This window comes from Dermacentor albipictus, chromosome 2, assembly GCF_038994185.2.
Source record: "Dermacentor albipictus isolate Rhodes 1998 colony chromosome 2, USDA_Dalb.pri_finalv2, whole genome shotgun sequence".
Lineage (NCBI taxonomy): Eukaryota > Metazoa > Arthropoda > Arachnida > Ixodida > Ixodidae > Dermacentor > Dermacentor albipictus.
In genome coordinates this window covers 98,895,824-98,903,735 of record NC_091822.1, presented here as the reverse complement: position 1 = coordinate 98,903,735, position 7,912 = coordinate 98,895,824, and the positions used below count along the sequence as shown (strand labels likewise).

The following is a 7,912-nucleotide window of genomic DNA, read 5'->3' as shown; positions in this document are numbered from 1 at the left end:
CATCCTTTTTGCCTCACGAGTAAATACCAAGATCATATTTTTTCTTTTTACTCCTTCCCTCGACAGAATGGCATGCAGGCTCGTGTTTATAACCCGACAGACTTGTTTGTATTTCAATAAACAACTTCACCTCTCTCTCTCTATCAAGCGTTACGTGTGTGGATGAACAGCGCAGTCAGACTGGATGGAGAAAAATTGTTTGTTTTGCAGGTTTCTTCCAATTCTCAAACCTTGCGAAGTGTGGTAATTAGCATGTCTATTTAGGCAGTTAAGGAACATATAAGATATTTCATGACTTGCTCCGTAATATACTGAGCAGGAATTTGTGACCGCGATAGGAACTTACTTCGGTTGGTAAGTTTGTTTCCTTCTCTATATTGTTTCTTCTTGCACATTTGCTGTGATCTTGCGAGATGTATGTTACTGCCTTGAATTCTAAAAATGGTATCTTCGAGAAGCCTAACCAACGGCCTTCATGTTAATGTGCTATGCGCAGGTGTTCCTCTTAGCGCTTCAAGCGATGCAGCTGTATCAGTGACGCTGCTGTTGGACAAAGCATCAGAGGTGGTCCCAAGACATTGTCACGTGAGGACAAGCTGGATGTCAACCGTGGCCTGGGGTCGTGTGCCAACGGTGCTGGAACGTTGTACTATTCTACCGTGGAAGACGGCTTCATGGAAGAGATCATGGCAATGGCCCATGACTAGTGCGACAAGAAATGAACATGATATCGACCGCGAATGACAGAATTGGAAAGGCATCGATTGTTGCACATGTTCATTAAAACTTCTTTCTGGGCGAGTTGGTGCATACTTGACATAAAACTGTTTACAGCGCAAACACATGCAACCACAAAGTAAGGGACAGGACACAAGCGCTGAAACTAACATTTATTAACGGAAGACGGGTGCCTTATATAAGGGGAAAGGCAGAAGCGAAAGGGGAAGGGAATGATACAATCGGGGAAAAAGATGATGCGCATCGATAAACGAACATGCCAGCAGTCAACGCATTGTGTCCTGTCCCTTACTTTGTGGTTGCATGTGTTTGCGCTGTAAACAGTTTTATGTCATGTTGCACATGTGACGAGATCGGGGGCGTGAGAACGGTCACATGACCTTTCGTTCTATTCGTTCATTCATTGTTGCATTTGTTGAAGAACGTATTTTATAGTGACCAATAAATTCATGGTTTTATTCACCTTGCCTTGTGTGATATGGTTTCTGTCTTTTTATTTTAGCAGTTAAGGGTATGCGGGACTTACTCGTGCTTAGGTGGTATACTAATAGCTGCCTTTACCCAAGAAACACACATCGTGTAGTAGGAAATACAAATTTGTGCACATGTGAGTTTCTAAAGCGAAGCTTTCTTAGTCTTGTCTTCCGAATTCGCCACGGCGGTTGCTGCTGCTGCGGCTGCTACGGTCAGGGCGTGGTTTAGAGCATGTATATACATGGGAGGATCGTGGCAGGGAAGAGACGCGAGGAACTCGTTTGGACCGCACCGCGTCGAATGTGCACAATGCCCCCTGGAGCTACCGCGCCATGGCCACGTTAGTCTCTTGGCAGCTGTAATTCTCCGTTGCACGCCGCTTGCGCTTACCTTTCTACCTTAGTGCTAGTCCAGAGTTTACCTAGATATAATGGAAGAGACGAGGGGGGAGGGAGAGTAGGCAGAAAATTGGTTGAACTGATGTAGTCACAAAAACTACTGAATAGTCTTGCGACTTTTGGGTCGCGCTTCCCATACAAATACAAGGGGGAGGGAGAGAGAGGGGAGGAAATAGATGATACAGAAATGCTCGATAAACTTAAGTTCGAGGTACGGAACGCTGCGTTTCTGCTATTTACAAAAAAATAAAACAACAAATATATCTACCGGACAAATTACGCAGGGCGTGCTGAAGCAAAGCCGCATTAATTAAAGCGCAGCGCATGGCCTTGGTGACTCAGCGGAAGCGGTCGCAAGTCATACCAGCACTTTTATGCGCGCTGCGATAGCGTTGCTGCTATGGCGTTGTTGGACGTCGCAGATCTGACCGAGGTAGCGGCTTCTTTACGGGGGCGGAAAAAAAAACACGCTCAAGCACTTTGTATTAAGCACACGTTGAAGAACACCACGGCTCCGAAATTAATCCGGAGTGCGCAAATACGGCCTGCTTCAACATCAGATTGCGGTTTTAGCAGGCACAGCCCTATAATCAATTTGAAGTTTAAGGCTTCTGCCACGATGCGATGCGTCATGAGAGGCAATGACCATGCTCAACGCTTTCCGAGGTCGTGAAATATGGCTCTCAACAACACTCCAAGCAAACGCCTCGCCCTTTGTGTTTAGTCTAACACATCAACTCACCACTCTTCTGTTATTAACAGGTTGAAAATTTGAGTGTAGGTTGAAAAACTAAACATTTGCCTTCAACATCACCACTAAATATCCTCCCTAAAGCAAACAGCACAGAAAGCTTCGCTTTCATCGATTCCCACAGTGCATACGATCTGCACAATTTTATTTTTTCGGGTTTCACAACGTGCGGACCTTGTCGACACTCACTGGAAACGGGGATGCAGTTCGGCCATATGCAGTACATCTTCTTTTTCAACAGGGTTTAAGGAAAATCACACGTTTAAACAATTAGTGTGATTAGACATGATTTCCTGCTTTCACTGTCGCCTAAATTCTTCGCGAAGGCAGGCACACCACTTCTATTTTGCCTCAGAGAATATAGACGATTCCTTCTAGCTGATGGTATTCTGTAACTATATCGGATATTTCTGATTCCGCAATCACAGCCTTTGTCTCGACAGCTACAGTTCTCACGCAAGTAGAAAGATGCAGAGAGAGAAGGATGAAAAGCATTTTTACCGATTACCTGCACTGTACTGAGGTTAAGCTTTCTCTATTTTGACGCAACTGCTGATGGCATATGAAATCGGACACTTCACTTGCTTCACGACTTGAGGTTTCGTATTGAGGCAGTCTTAGACTACGATCAGGTGTTTACTGCCGGTAAGTTTCAGAAGCCAATCATGCAGCTTGATCTAAAGGAAATATTCGCAGGCAAATTTTGAACAATATCATGAGGCATGACAAACCATGCTATTGAAAAAAAGAAGTAGCTGTCAACAAAAGCAAGGCTCTGAGGCCCGACGAGCGTAAAAACAAGAAAGGCATACATGGAACCATTGGTTTTTAATACGAATCATTTTATAGGAAGCTTGCGGCATGGCCTGCAGGGTGATTTTCAATTTATTGGTCCACAGAAATATTTAAACCTAAAATAAAAGTTAAATTCTTCATTAGTAGGAAAATTAATAATCAAGTTAGTTTATTTAGGAACTACCAATTAAAAATTATTTGTATATATAGTCAGGTGGTAGTGACGGCGAAGGAAGAAGCAATACGGTGGAATACAAAACTAGCTTTTATTGGGCGAACCTGTGCCCACAAAAACAGGCTACACTTATAGCACAACGATAGCGGCGAACACGGTCGGCGATCGTCGGAAAAACTGATCAGCGGGTCAAGCGCGTCGGCTTTTATAGATCAGTCGTCGAGTGTTCCAGATTGACTGATGGGACCCGCGTGTCTTACACAAAGTTCTACACCATTCGTGTCGCGCGATGAAATCTGATGACACAAGGTTCGGCGACACCAGACACACGGATAGAAGCGTCGATAACTTTCCAGAAACGTCGGATACATGCAGGCGCGTACCTCGCTCTGCGATTACAGTTGTTAAGCGGCGAAACGTGGTTGCCCGATAAAGATAAGTACACGTGTCATTACCCCCCTCTTAAAAAGCATCGACCCGATGCTGCAAACAAACGAAAGTAACAAAGAAAAGCACTCGTACCAAAGAAAACAACAAACTAAGGAAGTTCATCAGCGTCCGTAAAATGGTTTAAGGCGCACCACGTGGACCACTTCAGATCGTGCGCGGCGCCGCTGGGAGTGCGAAATGCCGTCTGGCACGACCTCATAGTCTAGTGCGCCAATACGTCGGATGACCTCGTAGGGTCCGAAATAGCGTCGCAGCAGCTTCTCACTGAGTCCTCGCCGGCGTATCGGGGTCCATACCCAAACACGGTCGCCGGGCTGGTACTCGACGAAGCGTCGTCGGAGGTTGTAGTGTCGGCTGTAGGTACGCTGCTAGGTCTTGATCCGTAGGCGGGTGAGCTGTCGGGCTTCTTCGGCGCGCTGGAGGTAGGTAGCGACGTCAAGATTCTCCTCGTCAGTGACGTGCGGCAGCATGGCGTCGAGCGTCGTCGTCGGGTTCCTGCCGTAAACCAAATTGAATGGCGTGATCTGTGTTGTTTCTTGCACCGCCGTGTTGTAGGCGAAGGTGACATACGGCAGGACCGCGTCCCACGTCTTGTGCTCGACGTCGACGTACATTGCTAGCATGTCGGCGAGGGTCTTGTTCAGGCGCTCCGTGAGACCATTCGTCTGCGGATGGTAGGCAGTTGTCCTTCTGTGGCTCGTCTGGCTGTACTGCAGAATGGCTTGGGTGAGCTCTGCTGTAAAAGCCGTTCCTCTGTCGGTGATGAGGATTTCTGGGGCACCATGTCGCAGCAGGATGTTCTCGACGAAAAATTTCGCCACTTCGGCTGCGCTGCCTTTCGGTAGAGCTTTGGTTTCAGCAAAGCGGGTGAGATAGTCCGTCGCCACGATGATCCACTTATTCCTGGATGTTGACATCGGAAACGGCCCCAACAAATCCATCCCAATCTGCTGGAATGGTCGACGAGGAGGTTCGATCGGATGTAGTAATCCTGCTGGCCTTGTCGGTGGTGTCTTGCGTCGTTGACAGTCTCTGCATGTCTTGACGTAACGGGCGACGTCGGCGGTCAGACGCGGCCAGTAATACTTTTCCTGTATCCTCGACAGCGTCCGGGAGAATCCGAGGTGCCCAGCGGTTGGATCGTCGTGTAGGGCGTGCAGTATTTCTGGACGGAGCGCTGACGGCACCACAAGAAGATAGCTGGCGTGGACTGGTGAGAAGTTCTTCTTCACGAGCAGGTTGTTTCGTAGCGTGAACGAAGAAAACACGCGCTTAAATGCCTTAGGGACAACGTCGGTGTTCCCTTTCAAATACTCGACGAGGCCTTTTAGCTCCGGGTCTGCTCGTTGCTGTTTAGTGAAGTGAAAACAGGCTACACTTATAGCACAACGATAGCGGCGAACACGGTCGGCGATCGTCGGAAAAACTGATCAGCGGGTCAAGCGCGTCCCCTTTTATAGATCAGTCGTCGAATGTTCCAGATTAACTGATGGGACCCGCGTGTCTTCCACAAAGTTCTACACCATTCGTGTCACGCGATGAAATCTGATGACACAAGGTTCGGCGACACCAGACACGCGGATAGAAGCGTCGATAACTTTCCAGAAACGTCGGATACATGCAGGCGCGTACCTCGCTCTGCGATTACAGTTGTTAAGCGGCGAAACGTGGTTGCCCGATAAAGATAAGTACACGTGTCAATATAAAGAAAGCCTAAATAAAAGACTGTAACGAGACTTCGTTTTGTGGACAGTATTAACTGGTAAGCTAACTTAGGAGTCTGAAATTAGCCATTCCCTGTTATCTTTGTTTTCCCCCTTTCCCATTCCCCCGGTGTAGGGTAGCCAACCGGACGTTATTCTGGTTAGCCTTCCTGCCTTCTACATATCTCTTTCCTTCCTTCCTCCTGCCGCAGACGCCGCTGAGCTCCGATTTGCGCTAGCGCTAACGGAATCGCTAGCCACGCGCTCGACGAACATGTTGATGTAGGCCAGCGGATGTAGGCCAGTCTCGCTGCACTGTCTCCGAAATCGGTCAATTCGTACGCTGCTTGTGACGCCGTTGCGGCGGCTGACGAGTAAGTCACAGTTGATGACGACGCGAAGATGGTATCGTAACCGACGACCGATTATGTTTTCAAAGCCTTCTATTGGGAGGAAAGGATGAATGTGTAAACGAGGGCAACGGTGACAAAGAGCCTGTAAAGGCGAAGGAGGAACTTTCACGGAAAGGAAAACAATGACTGCATTCGACGATCATGCAGTTATGCCTTTCATCGCTGTCGCGTTTCAGCGCGAAGCCTGCCGCGACGGTCCTTGCAGTAACGTCATCTGCAGTCAAAAATTCCGGCACTAGAAGTGCGCACAAGAAATACTGACTCAGCCTTTCTACAATTCAGGTTGAGTAAAGGTTTTCTCTTGCTGAACGTGCCTAGCTTTCTCTATAGGGATCGGTGCGGTGCGCGACGTTTAGAACGAATTAAGCTGTATAACGAATATTTTGAGGTGCAAAGTGCTTCATTATAAAGGTCTTTGACTGTAGTTAGCGAAAATTGAACTACAGCCCTGAGAGAGGGCAGATTTGGTAAGAAACTTGGTACCGCAAATCTGAACCACCAGAGGCAGCTATGGAAAATTCAAGAGGCCCAATATGCCCAGCATTTCTGTTCCTTAATTTTCTTTCGACTTCTACTTTGGGGCGTTCACGGACTCGGTCAGGATCAAGCTCATCTGGTTTTTAATGGAAAATATAACGTAAGTGAACGTTCCGGAGGAGGCCCAGCAGCACAGTGCTATAGGAAGGCCCCCTATCAAATGCCAAAGTGCAATTGCTGAAAATGCGTTAAAAACGGCAGCTAAGTTATAATATAACAAAGCAATCAACACAAAAAGTAGCAAAAATACAAGAACTACGAACAATTATCAGTATGCTAAAACAGACCACTCTCAACATTGGTAACCTATTAAGAATGAAACGGTTACCTTTTCAATGTACCGAGATTCAATGAAGGAAGTATAGATCCTTACAATTATACAAAGAGGGAAAACGTATGCTTTGTCGACCATTAAAAGTAACGTTTCATCAGTATGAAACATTGCAGCCATCACGTGTTCATCAACTTTTGCGCACAACTTAACTGCATTTGTTTGTCATGAATATCACTCTCTGTAACCTTTATTTGTAAGCCAACCCCTTATGTAATACCCCATAACCGGAGTCTTTAAGGTAATAAAGTGAAGTGAAGTGAAGTGAAGTGAAGTATACGTCTAGTAGGATTAGCGTTCAGGACAAGTCCACTGCAGAATAAACTTGATGATGCGAGGGGATTCACTGACTTGAACAGCGCTGTTCCATAACAGATTGCAACCGCAGAGAAAGATACACAACAAGAGTGGGCACTTGGGGGAGACTGGCAACAGGGAATAGGTCACGCTCGTATTCACACCAGCCTTTAGCTGACGCGACCATCGGAATAAAAAGAATGTGAAATCTCAAGTTAACAGTCAATCCCTTTTTTTGTTCTGCGCGTGCTGTCCTGTTTGCGTTCTTGATCGGGATTTAACGCTTGTGTCAGCCTTTAGCGATGTCTTGAAACCACTTTCCGTAGTTGGGTGATTTAATAGGTACAACAAATCGTCAGGCACACACTTTTTTTTAGTTTCGTTATTGTGCAACTCTGATACAGCTGTAGAAGAGCAGACAAGAGCACACAAGAAAAAAAAAAACAGAAAAATCTTCTTCGAACAATTAGCAATAAAAGAAAACGTGCTACGTCCGCGACAGGACTCGAACCTGCAATCTTCTGATCCGAAGTCAGACGCCTTATCCATTAGGCCACGCGGACTACCGTGCCGGAGCGGAACAAGTATCACCAAGTTGTTTAGTGCCTTGCTCCTCAGCATTTTGGATTTTTATAATATTTGCGTACCTATCTACACTTCCGCCGTATTTAAAATTCGTAAGCTGCTCGCTCACTTATCTTGATTGCTGGTCCTCTTCAACGTGCGCAGGATTAGTACATGCCCGTCGCATGTGGAAGAGCGGAACACGAACTGGAAGTCTTCTAGTAATTAAATACCATTGCTTGCACAAAAAACAAAAGAAGCATAAAAGTCGTTTGAGGCTTAAAGT

General features: G+C 46.5%; 1 non-coding gene across 1 annotated transcript; it reads right to left on the bottom strand.

Annotated features, from left to right (window-relative positions):
- Positions 1 to 7,552: 7,552 nt before the first annotated feature.
- On the bottom strand, positions 7,553 to 7,625 carry TRNAR-UCG (transfer RNA arginine (anticodon UCG)). The gene has a single exon. It is a non-coding gene; the product is annotated as a tRNA-Arg (tRNA).
- Between the last annotated feature and the right edge of the window lie 287 nt (positions 7,626 to 7,912).